The following is a 24096-nucleotide window of genomic DNA, read 5'->3' as shown; positions in this document are numbered from 1 at the left end:
AGCAGTTGGGGGGGGGGACCAGGCCTGAAGGGGAGGGCAGTTAGGGGGGATCAGGCCTACAGGGGAGGGTAGTTGTGGGCGATCAGGCCAGCAGGGAGGGCAGTTAGGGCTGACTGGGCCAGCAGAGGAGGGCAGCTGGGGGAGACCAGGCCAGCAAGGGAGGGCAGTTGTGGGGAGACCCAGGCCGGCAAGGGAGGGCAGTTAGGGGCAATCGGGCCAGCCAGGAGCAGTTAGGCGTCAATCAGGCTGGCAGCGGAGGGGTTAGAGGGTGATCAGGCTGGCAGGCAGAAATGGTTAGGGGCAATCAGGCAGAGGCAGGCGAGTGGTTGGGAGCCAGCAGTCCTGGATTGTGAGAGGGATGTCCGACCACCCGTTTAAGCCCGATCTCAGTGGGATCAGACCTAATCAGGCAGTCGGACATCCCTCAGGGGTCCCAGATTGGAGAAGATGCAGGCTGGGCTGAGGGACACCCCCCCTTCCGTGCACGAATTTCGTGCACTGGGCCTCTAGTATTATATATCTTTCATCCTCTGGATTAGAGGGAGATTCAATAGTTGAGGGAGGCATGAATGTCTTCTGTGTTCTCTAGTTTCCTGTCACAGATCAGGATTTGGAGTGGCTTGTGACCCCTTGCCAGTCATGGCATTTGCCCACAGCCTGAAGCCTCTTCCCATACCTAGGACAGAGACCCTTTCTGAAATAGTAACACAATTGTCCAGGTGTGGGGGGGCCTTTAACACCGCAGGAGAGACTGTGATGGCCTCTGATCTTAATGGAGGTTTCCCCCTTTATGTCTTTTTACACAAGGGATGTCTATTGTCTCCACTGTCTGAGGTAGAAAAATTCTATTTGTTTTTTTAACTTGTCTCTAATATCTGGGCTAGCAATCTGTTGCTGTCTTTTATATTTCTAACAGCCATATCCATTAAGAGGCTTGGAAGCACAAGGCAGCTTCCCTCCCCTACGAGGCGGGGTAGTATTCCCTGTTAATCTGGCTGGACAGAGATTTAACACCCAGGCCCTGGGGTTAAATTCTGTTTGTAGTCAATTTCCAAGATTGGGTAACAAAAATCTTTCATTTCTGTGAGTATTTGTACATTTGAGGCTTTTTTCCCTACTGGTTAGTTATATCTGTAGAAGAAGCATTAATGACTTTGGAAGTAGCAATGTTTGCATGAGCAAAAAATATATGTTACATTTGTAATAGAAATACAGTATCAGTAGCAAGTATCAAGTAAAAAGACTGCAGCTTTTTAGTCCCATTGCCTTAATGAGCAGCAGCCAGCGAAACTCATCCTGTGACCCAGCATATAACTAGCACCCCTCAGAGCAGGGAAACTCGCCCTGAGACCCAGCAGATAATTCCACTCCCCAGTGCAGAGCCCTGAGGTCTGATCCACACACCCAAGCCTTCAGGGCTGGGGGAAGAGTTGTGCCTGCATGGCTGCTGAAGGGGAAATTACCACAGGGAGAGAAGATAAGGGGACAAAAGTATATGCTCACAGCTCCCCAGGGCACCACAGCCTGAGACTCCTACACCTGCATACTGCAGGGATGGGGGTGAAACAGCTGGGCATGTTGCAAACTGTTGGGCTGTAAGCCATGCCCTACGTCCCCCCTTCCCCCGCCAGGGCCTGGGGATAAGCACCACTGCTATGTGGGTCAGGGATCCATGGGAACACTGTGATCAAGCTGCCTAAATGGAGGTGAGAATCTGCAAAAGGAGAGTGAATCTGTGTGCCTAGGCCACTTCTAAGTGCCTGGCTGAGTGTGCAGCCACTGTGAATAGGGAAAGGAGTTTGGGTTGCATCTAAAGCCTCCTATGCCAGGCACAGAATTCGCAAGACTGGCATCCAGTGTGCACACACTTTTCTTTCACCCTGTGGGGGCCCATAGCCCCACCTTCTGTGGCAGTGGTGCTAAGGAAGTGCTAGCCCTAGCCCCACTGTTTGCCTGGGTACAGGCAGTTGTGACTGCACCCTTGGCCACAGCCCTAGCCAGGGTCATAGCTGGATGCCCCACTCCCATTAAACCAGTCTTGGGTCTGTGTCTGACAGGGCATTGTCCAAGGTGATGGAAGGCAGAAAAAGGAACCAAGCTACCCACAGAGAAAGAGAGAGGGGAGGAGCCAGGGAAGGGGGGAGAAAAGGAGAGAGAGAGAGAGGAATTAGACCAGGTTATTCTTCTCCTATTGTTTTTCCCTCTGAGTGCACATTTGGGGACTGTGACTGAGCTTTCTGACAATTTCATGGACAGGACAATTTCCATGTGTCTTTAGTACTCCTGGTGTCCGTCCCTTCTGGGTTGCCATCTGTTATTGGTGGAAGTGGGGTTGTTAGGGTAGAACTGTGCTATTGTAGAAGGTTTTATTCCTGTGGAATTAAATCCCTGAGTTTCCAAAATCGCATTTCCCTTTGTCCCACCATATAGCTGAAATATAGCTGGGACTTTAATAGAGCGAAAATTAGAGGCAATGTCCAGAGTTCCCATTCCATGTCTGCACAGTCCAATAAAACATCAGGCTGGCTTAATTTTTGTTTCCCACTGCAGTCCATCAGTCCATTGCATGTGGAGTCTGCTGGTCCACATGGCTATGGAGAAACACAGGAGAATGCGAGGAAGTAGGACCACAGAGCCTCACGAGCCAAGAGCCAAGTGAGAGAACTCCTTTGTTTAGGAGATTATGTATTCCCAAATTTTCACATGCTTGCAGTGGCCCTGGCCACTGTGGCCAATGATCTCTGTTCCCAGGTGTGACTGACAGGAAGTACTTTCCCTATGTCACCAGAACATTATTGGACATGTGTCTATCTTCCCTTTATTGTATCTATTCCCCCAGTGTTTTTCAGGAAATAGGCCAGTGGTTCCCTGGGAAGTGCAAAGTCGCAGCTTCCTGGTGAAGCTTCCTAAATGCATGCATGTAGTGCATGGCTTCCCTCTTAGCTCCTTTTCTATCTATCTATCTATATAAAGGCAGTGACTGTGATGATCAAAACGACCATTTGACTGGTCACCATGAGGTGCTAGCATAGATGTATAGTCACAGGTAAAGTCTATACGTGAACTAAGAATGAACAAGACAAATGCTTGCCTTCATGGAGCTCGCACTGTAAGAAGGTTAGGTCAGGGATGAGAATTCAAAATTGCCACCAGCACAGACCTGAGGTGCTGCTTCTCAGAGTGGTCAGAGATACACCCAGTAGCAGACTGGGGGCATGACTGAAGGGCTGGTGCTGACATGAAGGTGGGGCTGTACTGGATTTCCCAGAGGAGCCAATGGCTGCCTAGGAGGCAGAACTTTTGACACTGACTGGCATAGAAACTGACCAATCAGAACCAAATCTGGGTGAACTGTGAAGGCAGAACCTAAGGTGGGGGCTGAGGTGGGGTTTTAAGGGCAACAGATGTTTGGTGTAAGGCAGGGGTCCTCAAACTACGGCCCGCGGGCCACATGCAGCCCGCCGAGGACATTTATCCAGCCCGCCGGGTGCTACTGCCTGTCCTGCTTAGCAGCCAACTCGTCCCGGGCCCGCAGTGTGCATAGGAATTTGTTCATAGTTTTTTCTTTTTAAACTATAGTCCGGCCCTCCAACGGTCTGAGGAACAGTGAACTGGCCCCCTGTTTAAAAAGTTTGAGGACCTCTGGTAAGGTGTAAGAAAGCGGTTCTATTTTTTAATAAGCAGTTTGGCAGTAGAGTGCATATAGCTGGCTATCAGTCTAGATATAGGGGTTATGTATTTTTGGCTGCCAAGAGCATCTCCTCCTGCTGAAGAACCCCCCCCACCCCATTTAAGCAATCCTATCCTATATAATCTATCTATACTAATAAAAGGGTAATATGCTAATTAGACTGGGTCTACCGGCCATCTTCTAGACGTCCGACTTCCTTCCGGACAAAGCCATGGTGGTGGGTGCCGAGGCAGAGGTAGTTAGGGGTGATCAGGCCGGCAGTGGAGAGCAGTGAGGGGTGAGATCTGGCTGGCAGGGTGTTAGGGGCAATCAGGCCAGCAGGGGAGGCCAGTTGGGGGTGATCAGGCCAGCAGGGGAGGGCAGTTGTGGGCAACCAGGCCAGCAGGGGAGGCAGTTGAAGGCATTAGGCAGGCAGGCAGGCAGGTGAGTGGTTAGGAGCCAGTGGTCCTGGATTGCAAGAGGGATGTCTCCCGGGGGGTCTCAGATTGGAGAAGGTGCAGGCTGGGCTGAGAGACATGCTCTCCCATGCATGAATTTCATGCACTGGGCCTCTAGTTATTAATAACTAAGAAGTCAGAATAGTATCAGAAGGATCACAGATTTGATTCCTTGCCTGGGCTTATGAAGGAGGCAACAGATCAATGTTTCTCTCTCTTTCCCTCTCCCTTCCTCTGTCTCTAGAATCAATGAAAAACATATCTTTGCTGAGAATTAAAGTGGGGGAAAGTGATTGTGTGAGTGATTTATCTTCATGCTTCAATAGGCAGAATCACTGTGAAATCACGAGTCTCACTTTTCTTGGAGACTATAAGCAGATCTGAAGAAGAGTTTCTCTAAATTCCTATAACTCTTAATAAAATAATCAGAACAAAGGCAAGGAAAAGCAGCAGCTTTGTCAAGCAATGCCAGCAATGGAACTATATGAATCCTATAAGTACAGAGGAGTGAATTGAATAAGGGCAAGCCATTGTCAGAAGGTCATTTCTATCAAAGACAAAATCAAATACTACATATAGTTTAGTTGTTAAAGCACCCTAGGTCCAGCTGATTCATTTATTCCCTTTTGTTCACTTGTGGTGCTTCCCACCAATATGGCAGCTGGAACATCTCCCTGCCAACCACTGAAAACTGAGGCTATAAAGATTTTCAGTTTATTAGTTCTGGAGAAAACAAAATTTATTCTTTTATAGCTCTGTCCCTCAATCTTAGTGTCATCTTAGGTAAATTTATGTTGTAATAATTTTTCTTTGTTCATTGAGAATGCCATTAGAAATCAGAAGATTAATTTACACTATGACTAGTATTCAATACCTATGGAAAAATTAGTACTATTCCCCCCCCCCCCTCGAGTGAGATATAAAATGTTACCATATGCAATGGGCTTTCCAAATATGAAAATGAGGATTCTTAATGCACTAAGTAAAAGGATTTGTAGGCAATTAATGTGAATTCAATTTATTCTATTACAGGAGCTTGATCTTATAATATGCATGTGTATAATTTGTCTAATATTTTAGTGAATTTGTACTATGTCCCAGGCACTGCTCTGAGCACTAGGCATATAACAGTGAGCTAAGAAGTGAAACATTCTTTACCACATGAAGCTTATATTCTAGGTGTGGAGGATTTTTAATAAGAAAAATCATAAGAAAATTACATAGTGCATCAGAAAATACATGGTTTGAAAAAGAATAAAGTAGGAAAGGGAAGAAAGGAAGTGGACAGGGAACGATGTGTATGCTGTGAGTGGGGTGCAATTGAACATAATGTTTTGGAGAAGACTTCAGTAAGAAGGTGACATCTGAGCAAAGACTTGAAGGAGATGATGGAACCGGCCATGAAGATCTCATAGGAAGAAAGCTCCAGACGAAGAGAGCGGTTAGTCCGAAGAGTGTGAGGTAGCATGTGCCTGGTAGCACCGCAGAACTCTGTGGTGGCAGGTGGGCTGCAAGATGCTCTGCCATTATGAAACTAGCTACCCAGAGTTAGCACAGATTTCAGAGATTAAGCGTACAATTCCCAGCATGACCACTCTAATTGCAGACACCAGTAACCAATTCAGGGGTCCTTAGGCCACCCACATTTCTTATCAACTGGCTACAAAGTCAGGGGTTTCCATAATGCCCCTAGGTTCAGTAGTTTGATCTACTCAGAAAGGTGTGATACTTAAGATTACAATTCTATTTTAAATCATACAAATCCAGACCAGCCAAATGAAGAGGTACATAGGGCGAGGTCTGAGAGGGCCCTGAGTTGGATCTTCTGTGCTTTCCTTATGGAACAGGACACATCATGACCCCAGCACACTGATGTGTTCACCAACCAGGAAGTTCCAATGAACTCAATATACAGAGCTGTTATCAGAGTTTCATTACATAGAACTGGCCACATGATTGAACTCAGTCTGTAGCTCCCCTACTGCCAAGAAGTCAGCCTTAAAGCATCACCCTAAAATCACATGGTTGGTCTTTTTGGCATGACCAGCCCCCATCTTGAGTCATCTCATCAGCATAAACTCAGATGTGACTCAAGGGGCCTTCCACAAATGACATGGATACTCCTATCACTTGGGAAATTGTAAGGATTTCAAATCTCCCTGCCAAGAACCCAGGAAGAAGACCAGACACATTTTTCATCATACAATACGAGCCCTATCAATAGCTGGGGAAATATCTATGTTAATTCTGTAACAATAACCATACCAACCACTTGTAATAAGGAGAAAACAAGCAAAGTAACAAAAACATGTCTCATCAAAGATGGGATCTTTGCAGATAAAGACAAAATAATTAGCTCCCATCACAAGAGAGCAGGCTGACACGCCTATCTCAAGTTTGATTTCTGCATAAGGGTCATAGAAATCTATACCAATAAAAGGGTAATATGCTAATTAGATGGGATAGACCAGACTTCTTCCTGACAAAGCTGGGGGCATGGCCGGCCTGCAAACTGCCCACAGCCCCTCACCCAGGCCAGCCCCACCCCTCAGGGGGGACCCACTACTCCCATCCGATGCCCCCTTCAAGGCAGGCCAGCCAGCCCCCACCCATGCACCAGGTCTCTATCCTATATAATAAAAGGGTAATATGCAAATAGACCCTAATGGCAGAACAACAAGAACGACTGCTGGACCAGTCACTATGAGGCACACTGACCCCCTCTTGGTCCCTTTTCCCAGGCAGCAGGCTCTGATTGCCTGATGGCAAATGGGGAACCGGGGGTGGGTGGCAGTTGGGAGTGGGGCCAGCTGTGGGCAGCTGGGAAGATGGCCCTGATAGCAGGCCAGGCCTAGGGACCAAACATGTGCATGAATTTCGTGAGCCGGGCCTCTAGTCTATACTAATAAAAGGGTAATATGCTAATTAGACCAGGTCGACCGGACATCTTCCAGGCGTCTAACTTCCTTTCAGACAAAGCCACAGTGGTGGGGGCTGAGGTAGAGGCAGTTAGGGGCAATCAGGCTGGTGGCGGAGCAAGCAGTTAGGAGTGATCAGGCCAGCAGGGGAGCAAGCAGTTAGGGGTGAGATTAGGCCAGCACAGGGGAGAGCAATTAGGGGGCAATCAGGCTGGCAGGGAGAGCAGTTAGGGGCAATCAGGCCAGCAGGGGAGAGCAGTTGGGGTGATCAGGCTGGCAGGGGAGCAGTTAGGTGGCAATCAGTCTAGCAGGGGAGTGGTTAGGGGGCGATCAGGCAGGCAGGCAGGCAAGGGATTAGGAGCCAGCGGTCCCAGATTGTGAGGGGGATGTCTGACTTCTGGTTTAGGCTCATTCCTCCGAGGGGTCTCAGATTGGAGAGGGTGCAGGCCAGGCTGAGGGACAATCCCCTCCCATGCACGAATTTCATGCACCGGGCCTCTAGTGCTTTAATAATTGTGTAGACAGTCAGCTATTAGTGAGCTGTGCTAATTGAGAAGGATCTATGGCATGAATCATCTGAAAATGTGTAAATGCAAAATCCCTTTCATCTGCTTGTTGAGTGCACTTTACATTTCACACTACATATATTTCTTTCAAACAGATCATCTGAGAACCGAATTACTTTTGATCAATAAGATTTCTAACTGTTGGAATTGAAAGGACTTTAGAAAATTTCTAGTTTGATTCTTCCATTTCATATGTCAGACAACCAAACTCTGGGGGAAGGGAGGGATAGGTTGCTAGCCCAGGATCAGGGAGTATGCTGGTATTAGAGCTGAGGATTAAAGACAGGCTGCTGGTGTATAGTCCAATATGTGAAGTTACGTAAGTCAGTCAGTCAGTGCATCAGCATCAGCCCAAAATGCAGCCCCAGAAGAGCACTAACTTTGAAGATAAGATTCATGGGTAAGACCATTTCCTGCCCTTATCACCTATATGAAACTGTGTAACCTCTCTGAGCCAGTGTCTTCTGGTAAAATGGAGATAAAAGAAGTTCCAATCACAAAACATTGCCATGAAGATTAAATGTAATGATGTGGGTGAAATCATGTTGCAAAGCTGTAATATAACAGACAAATTATTTGGATGCTTAGAAATCCTCATCTCTTTTTTTTAAATGTATTTTATTGATTTTTTACAGAGAGGAAGGGAAAGGGATAGAGAGTTAGAAACATTGATAAGAGAGAAACATCGATCAGCTGCCTCCTGCACACCTCCTACTGGGGATGTGCCCGCAACCAAGGTACATGCCCTTGACCAGAATCGAACCTGGGATCTTTCAGTCTGAAGGCCGACGCTCTATCCACTGAGCCAAACCGGTTAGCGCGAAATATCATCTCTTGATTAAAGTGGAACCGATTTTAGGTCTTTATTTGGAATCTTGTAACATTTATCTGGACAATACTGTATGTTAGTGAATATGGGAGATACTAATTTATGATGAAAAATTTTGCCACAACTTACAGAAAGAGGCCATTCATACTAGGCTGCAGATGAACTCAAAACAGAGAGTAGTATCAGGGCCGCATGGCAACCCAAAGAAGAAGGCTCAGAAGTTCAAAGCCTCTGATGATGCTCTGTTGTATGGATTAAGACTCCTGAGGGCCCTTAACATTAAGATTAAATTTGCAGATATTTATTCCCTCTCGCCAATTGTTATTGTGTGTCAGTTTCTCTCCTAGTTTTACATACAAACTGCAAGGTTAGGTAAAGCATCCAGTTCTGGAGGTTTTAAGCATGGAGACACATAGAAGAAGCAGTATAGCTTGAGGTTCATGTGTAGTTCTATTTGCTATAGTGTTTGTTTGCTTTGTTCATATACATAAACTGTCAGAAAATAGATTAGAATGATGAGAGCTATCCAAAACAACAACAAAAATACATAGAAAAGTAAGTATTGGCTTAAAGATAAAATGAATATACTGTTAATAAAAATGCATTAAAATGGAAATATGCAATTTAAAACATTAAAATGGAGTAAGACTTTTTAAACCTATTTTGTAGCCAAAGAAAACAATTCTATCAAACTGACTGATACCATTATTTTAAAAATACCCTTAGGATGTTCCTCTTTATTTGTACTGATCCTTAGGCTAGTTAATAAATGGCATCATTTCTGCAACTTTGCCTTAATATGGTGAAAGCATTAGCATATTTTATATAGTCTTTTAAATGTGCTGCAGATAATTACATAATTTCTCATCTTTGGATTGTAGCCATCAGCAGTACTCTGTTTGAATTACTTAGAGTGATGATAATTATCTTGCTTAACTATCTCTTCTCTAGCAGTTTGCAAAGGAAGCTTGGCCCAGGATGCATATGACAGGGCCACCTTGAAAGAATTCTAGCTAGTCACCTTCCTGGCCACTCCTCTGTCCAGTATATTTCGACAGAGAATAGGAGAAGAGTCAGTCTATATATAGTACATAACAAATCTATAAAATTGCCAATTAGAGAAGGGAAACTTTGATTATAAAATTATTTGCTCACTTTTGGATTTTGATGGTGAATTATTAGCAAGCAACTGCTCAAGTGTAGTGGGTGGTTCTAAAAATTTTTCTAAAAGAAGGGGCCAGCACCTTTTTCTATAAAGAGCCAGATAATAAATATTTCAGGCTTAACAAATCATACAATTTTTGTTGCAACCTCTCATCTCCACTGTTGTAGTGTGAAAGCAGGCACAGACAATACGTACTAGTAAACATGTGAGCATAGCTGAGTTCCAATAACCTCTATTTATAAGGACAGGCAGTGGACCGATTATGGCTTGCAGGCTGTAGTTTGCTAAACTCTAGTCTAAAGCATTGATTTTGAGTCTTTTGTGGGATATGCTCCTTCATGAGAACTTAATGAGAGATACTCCATAAAAATAAAAACTTTCATGCATAGGTGTATACATGAACACACAATTCATACACACAAGTCATCATGGTTACAGGTCAAGAACTCTTGGTCTAGGTCAGTGGTCGGCAAACTGCGGCTCGCAAGCCACATGCGTCTCTTTTGCCCCTTGAGTGTGGTTCTTCCACAAAATACCATGGCCTGGGCGAGTCTATTTTGAAGAAGTGGCGTTAGAAGAAGTTTAAGTTTAAAAAATTTGGCTCTCAAAAGAAATTTCAATCGTTGTACTGTTGATATTTGGCTCTGTTGACTAATGAGTTTGCCGACCACTGGTCTAGGTGGAGTGTTCCTGACAGAGAGCCTTTGTAAGGCTCCAGGCTTTAATCAGACTCTACAGTTTATATGGAGGCAAAAGTCTTGCACTAGGGGCAGTGTCACACATCTGTTTCAAGGGAATGAAGCCCTGGACATGGAAACGCAGAGGAGAAACATGGGGGTTGGAGGCAGTTCACTTGTGATGCTTAAGTAAACAGTGGGTGACTTGGGTATAGGCTTGTTATTTTAAACATGGATGCAATACCCACATCTTTATGACTCCTCCTGGACTGTTCTGGACCACATTGTCTCCTCTTTTTGAGTAGACATCTACATCTAACTCCTACATTTGTTCTGCTTTTTATTTTTCTCTCATTGTCTCACAGGTGTTAAGGGCAAGAGTCCCCAAATTTATTGTGGTAAACTTGAAGGCAAGGACATAGTATTTTATATATACTTTTAGCTCCCCCGTGCACCTCATTATTATCTTGGCTCCTCCCCTCCCCTGCCTCAGGCTCCTCTCTACACCCAACTTCCCAGAGTTGGTGTAGAGAGGCAATTCTGTAGGTGAGTCCCGTACAGTTGCTCATGTGGGTTCACTCTGCTTCTTCCACTCTTTAGGAGCCACGGCAGTGTCACCACTTCTGAGGAATCTTCAGGAACCTTCCCAACCTCAAGGTGGAACTCATGGCTGTCTCTTGTGTTACTACGGCACTTTGTGCTTCAAGTGTGAGACCTAATCATATTGGAATGCAATTGTTTGCATCCCTACTGGTCCACTTTAGGAGGCTGTGAGCAGTAATACAGCCCGGACATTGTTGGTAGAATAAATGGCTGGACAGAAAAATGGTAGATATTCAGTAAACAAGAACTTTATTGGGTGAGGGTAACTGTAAGATGGAAGGGAAATAAACACACAAACACACACACACACACACACACACACACAACCTTTAAGAGAAGGGAATTAATGTTTCAAGTATATTTAATTTGTAAGATTGTCCCATCAACATTTCTTTTTTTATATATATATATAATTAAAGGTAATTATAAAGAAAAATGTGCTTAACCCAGTAGCATGGAAGTGAGGCTGAACTGCCCCTGAGGCAATACTGCACTCCTTTCCATAGACACTCCCCACGTAAGGGCTCCAATGTCCAGCCCATCTGGTGATGCAGTCCCCCATAGACCAAAATGGTACAGCTCCCTGAAGGAGATAGGAGGTAAAATTTGGGAGTCAATATTCCAGAAGTTATGATGATGGGGTGGTGGTTGTGTGCACTTCCCATGGCAAGTGGCACAAACTCTGGTAGGATGACTACTAGGATTAGTCAGGCAGGGTCTTGAATCTGCTTGACCTCTAAGGAACTGAACTCAGGACCAGCTAGAATGATGTTCTAGCATGAAAATTACCTTACTACCACCAGGACAAATGTATTCAAAGTCCTAAGAGCTTACTTCCCTTCTGTTACCTAGTGCCAGTGTTGTAACCAGGTAGGCTTGAGTGTGTTTTTTCATACTGTCAGCTTTCTCTTTGTTCAAAAGGTAGTGATAGAATAGTGCAGTGGCTAAGTGCATGGGGTCTGGATTGCCGGGTTTCAATCTCAGCTCCAACCCATACTGGCTTTGAGACTTCATTGTTCAGTACCTCAGCTTCTCCTCTGTAAGTTGCAGCCAACTATATTTTGTACCTCTTAGGTTTACTGTGAGAATTAAATAAATAGACTGTATAGACAATGTTTCATTATTATTAATGTATATATGTATATATGAAACATCTGCTTCTTAGCAGGACACTATGAAAGTAAATGGGGTGGGTAGAGGGTGTACTCCAGCTGTAACCACCTGACTATTTAATCTAGAAGGAGCTAAACCCTAGACACACTGAAACCTTTCTGAACATGAAGCAGTAGTAGACACCCTAGGTCTCCTTTGCCCTTCAAGAGCATTCTTCCTAGAATTCGCTCATGTATGGCACAGGTATGGGAGACTTATATCTAACACATTGATGCCTGCAATCCAGCCATTGCAACATATAGAAATATATAGCATTGAAATATTGTTGCTACCACTCCTACTAATAATATAATAGCTGTTGTCCTTTATTGATTGAAAAATTGCTAGGCAGTATGTATTTATTTATCTGAAATATTTCTAATTTTCTCAAGAATAGGAATGAGGAAGTCAAGGGTCAGAGAGAAAATGAAAACCTCCCCAAGACTACAAAGTTAGTACATGGCAGAACTGGAACATGAAACCAGATTTGTCTGCTCCACTACCCCCAACATATTATCTTTGCATTGAGGCCATATCTTATTGGGACTGATTATAGCTCTCAGTGATTTAGAAATTGCTCAAAATATTGCATGGATTTAATTCATATAAATGTTTAGCCTCTATTTAATTACTGTTGGTGGTGATTGTTCTTTTTGCTTCTGATGATAAAAGAGAACACAGAAACCTTCTGAAAGTATACCTCACTATCCTTTTCCAAAACACAATTAAAGGCTGTGCTTTCTGGTGGCAGGCTATGACTCACTGGTGAATCAGGGGCTGAGCCAGCCTGTGCCCTTTATGTTTAGTGCCACCAGCTTTATCATTCTTTCTATAGCCCCCTACCCCTGCTCCACGGTTTCCTCATAAGCCTCCCAACACCCAGAGAATCGATTGTCTCTTCCTTCATGTTATTTCTCAGACCCAGGGCAGCTCACCAAGTCCTAGTCTTCTTCCAGGTGACTCAGATGCCCTTCAAACAGCTCCAGGGAGGGAACTGTGGTGAAATAGTGAAGCTGGGGGCATCTTGGACTGGGATACAGAGCCCATTTAGGAGTCTGGGGTCTTTTTGGAACCAGACTAGTGTGAGCTCCCACAGGTCACTTTGAGACCTTGTTTGTCCTCATCTGTTCACACTTCTTTTATCTGGATGTAGAACTTTGGGAGATCTTCCAAGCTGCCTTCTCTTCTTGAGCTCTTTTCCAGTCTTTCAGTGGTTAATTTACTGGCTGATCGACTTAGTGACTTTCCTTATGTTCCTGATTCATGGCAGTTACTCCAATTCTCTCAGGTGCCCGTGTAGAAACCAAGTCATTTTCAGGAACGAAGGAAAGGTGACCAGGCTTTCTATTTCCAGGTATACGGTTTTCTAGCCCTGCTTCTGTGCTTTTGTTTGAACCTCTGCTTCTTCAGGTCGAAAGCAAACAGTGCACTAAGACAAGTTTTGAGCTGCCCTGAGATGACAACGGGCTTTGGGCCACTTGAGTCTGTGTGACTTTGGGGAAATATCTAACAGCTCAGCGCCTGTTTCATCATAGGATTTTTGTGAGGATTTAAAAAGATAACACATGCCAGGTGTTTGGCATAGTGCTTGCTTGACCTGGATTGATGCCATTTTTCCCATCTCCCTCTATTCTCTTCCAGTGTTAAAATTCCAAGCTGTATTAATAATAATGGAAATCATGCAGCTTTATGTTCTTTACAACTTGCAACGTGCTTTTATGTGTGCTATTTTCTGCAGCTCTCATGACAACCTTATATTTATATAGAGGCATTTGGTTACATTGTATAGCCTATGAAATAAATTCAGAGCCCAGATCTGACTTTGAGTCAATGAATATTTATTGATCGTTTGCTGTAGGCTCACCTCTTAGCTTGGTGCTATGCATTATTGGAGGATGTGATCTTCTCCCAAGGAGATCGTGGTTGATGGGGTAGGGGATAATAGGCAGAAGATACCTGAAACAAGCTGCCATCACACCAAATATTTATTGGACACCAACTGTGTGCAAGGCTGTGAAATTACAGTACCTATTTACTTTTTAAAACGTGATTCATTTTTTTCAGTCACTTTTTCCCATAATGATCTTAAGAGAAAAAGAGTTTGAAAGTCAAGCTTGATTCAGTGCAAGTCATACTTTAGAAAAACAAACAAAAAAACATAGCCGTGTATTTCAAGGTCAGGGCAGGTTTTCTAGCCTTGAAAATTTCTTTGTTGGACAGAGTTCATCTTCACCAACAAGGACATATAGCACATTCAGGATGGTGAGAACAGTATTCCTCTATTCATTTTTACCTTTGACTCAGTATATTAAACTAGTGGCCCGGTGCATGAAATTCACCTAATTAAAAGGGAATTAATTAGAGGAAATATTTTAATATAGCTATTTGCCCTTTCTCTATAATAGAAGTGTCAGAGATGAAAGAAAATTAGTAAAATGTATATGAAAATTTTCTTACTGTCAGAGTCTGGGGTGCGCTGTGGGACTTAGAGTCAAGTCCCTGCCCACCACCCGCACGTGCTTTGAAAACGCAAAAGACCCAGACCCGGCCAGCCCCATCCCTGTCAAGCCCCTCTGGGCAGGGGGCACAGCCTCAGGTCCCCCGAATGGTGCTGGGTGGGGGGCACAGCCTCAGGTCTCCAGGCCTGGTGTCAGGTGTGGGGGGGTGCAGTCTCAGGTCCCCTGTCAAGCCCTGTCAGGTGGGGGGTGCAGCCTCAGGTCACCTGACCTGGCATTGGGGCAGGGGGCAGGGCCTGAGGTCCCCCGTCAAGCCCCACCGGGCGGGGGGCACAGCCTGAGGTCCCCTGGCCTGGCACCGGGGTAGGGGGTGTGGCCTGAGGTCCCCCGTCAAGCCCCACTGGGTGAGGGGCACAGCCTGAGGTCCCCCATCAAGCCCTGCCAGGCTGGGGGCACGGCCTGAGGTCCCTCACCCCGGCCAGGAGCCATGCAGCCTCAGGTCCCTGCTGTTCGGTCATGATGTTACGGTGTCCCAGCTAATTTGCATATTCCTCTATTATATAGATAGATTCCAAAAATCAGTTTCTAGTCCTGACATCTGGCTCTATCATTGATAACATTTTCTCACAGCTCCTGAGGTGGCAACTTTATCCCTGCTTTGTCTTCTGGTTTTCTCTCTACTTCACTAACCCCTTCCCACAGTCATCATCAGCTTTATCCACGTACCATGTATCTTCCCAAATGTCTTCAAATCCTTGTTTTATACTCTGAGTCTCTGCAGGAGCCTCTTAAGTGATCTTCATTGCTCTTTTCATTCATTCAACAAACATTTATTGAGCACTCATTTTGGCCAGGCACTGTTCTAGGTGCTGCTACCATCTTATATAATAAAAGGATAATATGCAAATCAACTGGTTGCTATGATGCACACTGACCACCAGGGGGCAGATGCTCAATGCAGGAGCTTCCCTCTGGTGGTCAGTGCACTCCCACAGGGGAGCGCAGCTCAGCCAGAAGCCCTGAGCCAGGATCACTGCTGGCGAGCACAGTGGCAGCACTAAGGATGTCCAACTGTGGCTTAGGACATCACCTGAGGGCTCCCAGACTGCTGAAGGGTAAAGGCCGGCTGAGGGGACCTCCTCTCTCCCCCGGTGCATGAATGTCGTGCACCAGGCCTCTAGGGTTATATAAAACAGTCTAGTCTTGCCTGGTGGAACTTAAAGTCTAGTGTGAGGTACAGTCATTAAGTGAGTAATTATAGGTATGATCTGTATTATGACAAAGAAAGTATGGGGGCTGTGAAGCCATGCATGTAGACCTAATATTTGGGCTTAGGAAAAGCTTCTCTGAGGATGTGGAATTTAAGCTTAGATCTTAAGGATTAGTAAGTATCTGCCAGGCCACCAAGGCAGATACCTCAGTTGTGAAGTGGTGTTGTGGTGGGTGTGGGTGGGGTGACAGAGCTGTTCAGGTTCAGAGAAAGCAAGGTTCAATACCAGAATTAAGTAATTGCAAGAAATCCAACAAAGCTGCACTGGAGAGAGGGAGAGAAAAAGTACCAGGAAATGAGATTGGGGCCAGGCTATGGTGAATCTCCTAAAACCATTTTTTAAGGATTTGGGGCATCCTGGGAACAATAGGAACCAGGGTGTGCCATGATCCAATTTAAATTTTTAAAAGATATTTTTGCAAGCAGAGTTCAGAATGGATGAGAACCCAAGAGTAAATGCAGAATGACCAGCTAGATAACAACTAGGATAGTCATTGTAAAGGTGTTGGTCACCTGTTTGGGGTTGGATGCAGTGGAGAAAAAGAACAGTAAACAAATTTAAGAAACATGTAAAAGAAGAGGTAAGCAGTCATGGTGACTTACTGAATGTAGGGAGTGGGGAAGAGATGGGTTCTGGGAACTGGAAGCTTCTTTGCTTGAGGTCTCTTAGGATGGTGGTGCTATTCACTGCTATGGGCACAAGCATGTCAAACTCAAAGGCTAACATGGGCCAAATAAACAAGGTTTAAGATTATGTAGGCCGCAAAAAAAACAAAAGCTTCAATTTTCATAGAAACATAGGTTTATTTTGATAGAGACATGCTGAACACAAAAGGCTGAAATAAATGAGTAATAGTTAACATAAAATAATAGAACATTTTAATAAAAATTAATATTTTTTTCTTGAACATTAACTTACCAGATACTAAATAACTGCACAAATTAATAAGCGTAACACAAATAAACCTATTTTTCTTGTTCTCCAAAAGCAAAATATTTCCTGTTGTGTGCACCAAACAAGTCAGTCCAAGACTAATGGAGTGGCAATTGGCTGCTAAAATATTTGCTGCTAGTATTAGTGAAAAAAATGGTGCTCCAGCGTATTAGGTGTGTAAGGGAAATGAATGCAACACAATTATAATAATCAGTCATTAGTGAACGCTGTAGTTTGTTATTAATAACTAGAGGCCCAGTGAACGAAATTTGTGCACTGGGGGTGGGGGGTGTCCCTCCGTCCAGCCTGCACCCTCTCCAATCTGGGACCCCTTGGGGGATCAGGCCTAAACTGGCAGTCAGACATGCCTCTCACAATCTGGGACTGCTGGCTCCTAACTGCTCACCTGCCTGCCTTCCTGACTAGCCCTAACTGCTTCTGCCTGCCAGCCTGATCACCCCCTAACTGCTCCCCTGCCAGCCTGATTAACACCTAACTGCTCCCCTGCTGGCACGATCGACCCCAACTGCCCTCCCCTGCCGGCCTGGTCACCCCCAACTGCCCTCCCTTGCCAGCCTGATCTCACCCCCAATTGCCCTCCCCTGCCAGCCTGATCTTGCCCCCAACTGCCCTTCCCTGCCAGCCTGATATTGCCCCCAACTTTCCTCCTCTGCCAGCCAATTTGGTTCAGCTTGGTCGGTTTCTATGCCAGTCAGTGTCAAAAGCTCCACCTCCTAGGCAACCATTGGCTCCTCACAGTTGACCCAGATTTGGTTCTGATTGGTCAGTTTCTATGCCAGTCAGCGTTATAAGCTCTGCCTCCTAGGCAGCCATTGGCTCCTCACAATTGACCCAGATTTGGTTCTTATTGGTCGGTTTCTATGCCAGTCAGCATCTCTGGGCCTATCAATGGGGCCTGATCAAAAAGGCTGGGCTGATCAGCAGCCCTGGTGGAGGCCTGGAGAGAAATGGAGGCGCAGCTGCCGACCAGGCCCAGAGCTAAAGAGAGAGGCAAGTGCTGATCAACAGCTGCCACAGAGGTTACAGATCAGACCCTTCTTCTCTCTTTAGGCCTCTCTCTGGGCCTGATTTGCAGCCCCCACAGCATTCAGTGCTGGGTCACCATGCCTGCAGCCATAACAGTCAGTGCTGGGTTGCCACGGCAACCCAGTGCTGACTGCAGGACTGACTTCTGGTTGGTCGAGCCTCCCGGTCTTTTTGGATGTGACAGGACCCAGGGTTTTTATATATTAGGATTATGTATAACAGGATATTGTAAAAATTAAGTTATGAAATTTTTATTAAAATGTTTCTTATATACCATTATATTGGCTGGGCCACAAAAATATTTGTTGTGGGCTGCATACAACCTGTGGGCTATGAGTTTGACATGCATGATATAGGAGAGACAGATAGGAGGAAGATATGCTCAGCTCTTCAGGAAGAGATGCCTCAGAGCAGGTGTTCCTCCTCCTATCACCCCGGTTCTTTCTATACATGCCTGGTTCCTTCAGTGGCCCTCAAACTCAGTTTTAACCACATTTTCCCACTTTTAGGAAGCGTTCAATTAATCTATTTTCTTTAAGCTCTTGTTCTTGCTATTCATTTTGGACACACTACCTAACACTTCTGTTATTTTCTTTTTTTTTAAATGTTTTCTTCCTCTCTGATAATGAGCTTATCTTATCTGCCAGGCTCTGTGCCAAGTTCTTTATGTGGATGAATTTATATAATTCTCACAAGCATCCTCTGAGAGTGTTATTGTCAGCATCCTTATTTTATAGAGCAGGAGTATCTGGTCAGAGAAGGTAAACTATTCATTGGAGGAGCTAAGATGCAAGCCCAGCCTGCTTAAGTTGAGAACCCATCTACTTAACCATTATGCTTTAGTGTCTTCTAGAGGAAGAGGAAAAATGGAGGAGTCCAGCTGAGTGCCAGGATTAGAGAGTGATTTTCAAATGGATTCAGAATCCGTAAGGTTCCAGGAAGAACCTCAGAGCCCACAGCCAAGAAGGCAAGCATCCCCTTCAACCAGAGGGCATCTGGCTGAACATTCTGGCTCTAAGGAATATTCCAAAGCAACAATCTCCTCTTAAAAATACTCTTTGAAACTACTGGATTCAAAGATTTTAGTTATTTTACTTGTCAAAGGTGTCATAGAACTGCTAGGCACTGCCATAAGATACCATAAGCATAGAGAAGGCTTCCTGAGACAAAGGAAGGGCTATTTATTATTCCTAAAGAAATGAATTTGCTAGTTCTAGATTAGTTGGGGAAAGCACTTTTTAAAAACTTGAATTAGCAGCAAACTTCTTTACTTGTTTTTGAAACTCCTTGGGAGGAAAATTTCTTTCTGGCTTTTTCAACAAATTATGTCAACTTATTAAATTGGAGGACTTGCATTGTTATCGATCTTTGATATTTTCAGAATGCTCTCATAAAGTTATTTATTTGAGCCTTACAACTATCTGGGAGGTAGTAAAGGCCATTCATTGGTACCTGTTTTACCATGCCAGTAAAAGGCTGAGATATTTGCTCAAGGTCGCTGCCTGTTTCAGTCACTGTTTGATGTCCACTGCTCAATTACTGTTGAACTAATTGAATGACTGAACATAGATAGTAAGTGGTAGAGTTGCAATTCAAGCCCTTTAAAATTGGGACTAGTTTTATTATCCCACTCTGCCTAAAATATGGCAGGAGTTCATCCATGGCAAGTCACAACTGTAACCAAGTATAAATACAACATTGGAAATCAATTCATTTCTTGTGGTTTTTATCTATCAATTTAATGGACTACTTTCTTCTGTCACATACACTTGAAAAATCTCCCAACAGTTCATAACTCTCTCACATTTCAGGTTTGCATCTATATGATCTCCTAGGTATTAGCTATTATTGCTATTATATAACAACTAGTGGCCTGGTGCATGAAATTCGTGCATGGGGGGTGTTCCTCAGCCCGGCCTGCACCCTCTCCAATCTGGGACCTCTTGGGAGACATCCCTCTTGCAATCCAGGACCACTGGCTCCTAACCACTCACCTGCCTGCCTGCCTGATTGGCCCTAACCACTGTGCCTGCTGGCCTGCTCACCCCCAACTGATCCCCCGCCGGCCTGCTCACCCCCAACTTCCCCCCTGCCAGCCTGCTCGCCCCCAACTGCCCCCCCCCACCGGCCTGATCACCCACAACTGCCCTCCCTTCTTGGCCCCTAACTGCCTCTACCTCAGCCCTGCCACCATGGCTTTGTCCAGAAGAACGTCCAGAAGGTCTCCCAGTCTAATTAGCATATTACCCTTTTATTAGTATAGATAGATGCCTGGTGCATGGATGGGGGCCGGCTGGTTTGCCCTGAAGGGTGTCCCAAATCAGGGTGGGGGTTCCCTTAGGGGGCGGGGTGGCCTGGGCGAGGGGCCTGTGGTGGTTTGCATGCCGGCCACGTCCCCATTGGGGTGGGGGTCCCCACTGGGGACGGTGCCGGCCTGGGTGAGGAGCTGGGACAGTTTGCAGGCCAGTCACGCCCCCATGGGGTGAGGGTCCCGTCTGGGGGGGGTGTGCTGGCTCTGTGGCTGCTCCATCTTTGTCCCACTAATTTGCATATTCCCTCCTGATTGGCTATGGGCATCACGGAGTGATGGTGAATTACCATATTTCTCTCTTATTAGTATAGATGATATGTTCCTTTGGTTACAATCCTTGATGTAATTTATAGAGCAAATTGTATCTTGTTTTTGTAAAGGAGTGCAATTATTCCAAATCTATTCAATGCATTTTTAGAAAGAAAGATAAAAATGTTATATATGAGTTATATGAGGATATAGAATAGGTCCATTCCTTTTTGCTTGTCACTTGAAATGATCACATCTTAGCATGCCTATTAAGAATAAGCATAACATTTGACTGTAAGAACGTTTACAGAAGAGAATAGAGATCTATGACAGGGCTCGGACATGGTTTCTATTTGTTTTCTGGTCTGTTTAGCTTAAAGGGGCATGAGCCAGCAGGCTCCAGAAGGCTCTTTACATTGACCTCAACCTCTGGAAATCTCAGATTCTGAAATGAGTGTCAAGCCAATTGTTCAGGGTCCAGCCAGCTAGAGAACTTCCCATAGAAAATACTATACTAATCTCTGCTGAAAATATTCCCAAGATAACTAATTACTTTAGCAATGCCACTTTGCTGTGGTAATTGAAACATGAGATTCAAATTAAGTCTCCAGGTTATAAACTTTCATTTCTTTGTTTTCGGTTTGCATTTAATTTGAACCATGAGAAAACAATCGAAAGCATGAAAACAAGGCTTGGCTTGCTTTCTCTTTTGCTTTCCTCCTCCTAGCACCTTAGCCTTCCACCTTCTAAATTCCTGCAGGTGTTCTGGTTAGAGATAGGACAGGTTGTTTGAAATCTTCCACAGGTAGGGCACTAGGCGTGAAGTATCTCCTGTGAAGCACCACTTGAGGCAGGATAGTAAGAGGCCCCAGTAACACACTAACCACAGGAAACGTGAGCTGAGGGCCACAACCACACAAAGGAAACCAAACAAAATCCCTGCCTCAATCCAAGTGTAACTGCTTTAGTTATATAAAATCCAATAATTATGACTTATTTTTAATTGAATTTATTGGGGTGACATTGGTTTGCAAATCCACACACAGGTTTCAGGTGTATAACTCAATAAAACATCATCTGCACACTGAAACATGTACCCATTGCCGCAAGCAAATTTTCATTCTATGCCCGTTCCACCCGCCCTCCCCCCCCACACACACACACTTTTTGCCAACTCCACCTACCCCCACTCCCTTTCCCTCTGGCTATTATCACACTGTTGTCTGTTTCTCTGTGTTATATACTGTATACATATATTTATTTCTTAATCCCTTCACCTTCTTTAATCCAGTCCCCCAAGTCCCCCTCCCCTCTGATAGCTATCAGTCCATGTATCTATGCCTCTGTTTCTATTTTGCTTATCAGTTTATTTTGTCCATCAGATTCCACATGTAAGTGAGATAATATATCATTTGTCTTTCTCTGACTGACTTATTTCACTTAGTATAACTTGATTTTATATGTTGACCTATTAGGGAAAGGATATCTAGAAGGACAGAGAGAAAAAGATGGAAGCATAATTGAAGAAGAGATTAAAGAAATAGAGGAAAAAGAGGAGGGCAGGATTAGAGGATGAAGGCTAAAAGTTATGGAGCATCACTCTATGTTATTTGTTAAAGGCAGGCTGGGCATCTCACAGGCAGAGGAAGGCAGAAGGAAACCAGGACTCAAGGATAGAGAGACAAGCTTAGCTAGTGGGAGATGGGAGAGTCTGAGAGGAGCAGAGAGCTGCCTGAAGAACCTGAGTCAGTTCCTGGAAGTTCCAACTCTTTACCTATTGTGTGTAGCAGGACTCTGGGTAGTAGAGTTTCTGGAGTTCAGAGAGCCCTTTCAAATGCTCATTAGCTCTTTCTATGCTGGAAAAAAGTTGACGGATTTTTGCTAAAATGCAAAGGTTATGCATAGTGTGTGTCTTATGTATGTTTTGTTTGTTTTAGCCCATGGGAGTTTTAGGGGGTTGCTCCCTGTGTTATCAGAGAAAAGTGTGGATGATCTTTCTCAATTGCTAGTGGGAGTGGGTTTCTTGGGGAACCACTGGAATAAGCATTTCCAGAAGCCCCCGTGGGAGGATAAGATGTGGTAGAAAGCTTTATTTTCATTGAATTACATCCTTGGGTTTCCAAAATTTCATTTACCTTAATCCAGTCCTAGAAAATGTGCAGCTGGGAATTCAGTAGAGCTAGAAGCAAAGCTAGCATCCAAAGTTTCCTCTCCATGGTGGAGTTGCAGCATCAGGCTAGTTGCAGTCCATTAGTCCATTGTGTGGGGTCCACATGGCCATGAGCATGTGAGCCATTGCTGGAGCATGATAGCCCCTGAAAGCCAGGAGCCAAGAGAGCAAACTTTTTTGTTTAGGAGATTAAATATCTCAAATCTTCCTGTGCTTGCAGTGGCCACACCTACTATGGCCAAGGACATATTCCCAGGTGTGACTGACAGACAAGTACCTTCCCTATTTCACCCAGACTGGGCATGCATCTATTTTCCCCACTAATGATTAGTGGAGAATAGACTGGTGGTTAAACTGCAGCTTCCTGGCAATGCTGCACAAATGACTATAATATCTGGCCTTCCATTTGCTCCTTTCCTGTTAATAACTGGGTTTATTACAATGGTATCATTCATCCCTGAGAACAAAGGAACCTCTTGTAATCTTACAAAAGAGAAATGGACTAAAGTCTCTGCCTTCTGTAGCTGTTTCCTGATATCAGAGGAGAGTAGATCTGCCTATCCCAAGGCTTGGAGGTTCTCCCTATCTGACAGAGGAAGGTGGAAGCATAAGGGAAAATGAGTCTGTCTGCAGGGAAGAGGGATTCTGCAAAGTCCAGGTCAGTCTGGGCCCCTGGGAGGTGAAATGGGTGATGTCCAGGAAGATGACAGGTTGGCAAGTTGGCATCCTTAATGTGTTCTAAAAATGACAAGCTTGTCAAGAAGGTTAAACGACATAATTCAAAAAGTGAGGAGATATAACAAGCAAAGGTCTAGTGAGAGATAAAAACCCAAGGGAAAGATTTATTTACAATGTTCCCAATTAGGTTGGAGGAATGTCTTAGCTAGAGGCAGGTGTGCCACACCTGTCTGAAGTCCTTTTCTCCACTATACTTAATCTAAATTGAGCTAAGGGAAATATTCTAAGATTTTTCCCATGAGCAACTGTGGGTGTTTTCTTTCTGACCCATTTGCTTGAAAGCCGATAGACCACCCATGTTTCATTGACTCCACCATAAGTCCAAACCATTGAGTCTAATTTCAAGAGATGGTGATGCAGATGGCTTCTAGAATGAGGCCTATATTGTGTGAGCAATCAACCAGATAAACAAGTACATAGGCATACATTTTATGAAAACAGAAGCAAACAAAGCACAAAGGTTAATGCACACAGCAAATCATAAGATTTCCAAATGCAAGACTTTTGCTGGAAAGCAAGCAGTGACAATCTGATAGATTGACTGTCTGCAGTTAGAGTATCTCTGGTAATATTATCAGGTGCTGAAGTCTATATGCATACACAGACACAGCCTTAAAAACAAAACTCTGAATATAGTGAAGATAGTTAACTGCATTGGAGTTCAATACCTACAATTGGGCATTGTGGTTTCCATTAAAACACATTTTTTTTTTTCTCCTTAAGATTACCCTCATGTTCAAAGAGACTGTATTAAGTCCAGTTTTAGTTTGGCTTGATTATTTGCATAAACACAACAAGAGTAGCAAGTGATCAAATTGATCCTATAGGCTTTCTCAAATTTGCTTTGCTGGAATTTCATTCACAAGGAATCTTCAGATAGAGC

The 24096-nt window shown here is 44.4% G+C and overlaps 1 protein-coding gene across 5 annotated transcripts in view; it reads left to right on the top strand.

Moving 5' to 3' along the window:
- Window positions 1-24096, top strand: part of DCLK1 (doublecortin like kinase 1) — a gene marked incomplete at its 3' end in the record, with an annotated part of 521814 nt that overhangs the window by 305679 nt on the left and 192039 nt on the right. The gene's annotated exons all lie outside the window — the stretch shown is intronic.

This window comes from Plecotus auritus, assembly GCF_963455305.1.
Source record: "Plecotus auritus genome assembly, chromosome: 3".
NCBI classification, from domain to species: Eukaryota; Metazoa; Chordata; class Mammalia; order Chiroptera; family Vespertilionidae; genus Plecotus; species Plecotus auritus.
Note: the sequence above shows the minus strand (reverse complement) of the source record. Positions and strands in the feature narration are given on the sequence as shown.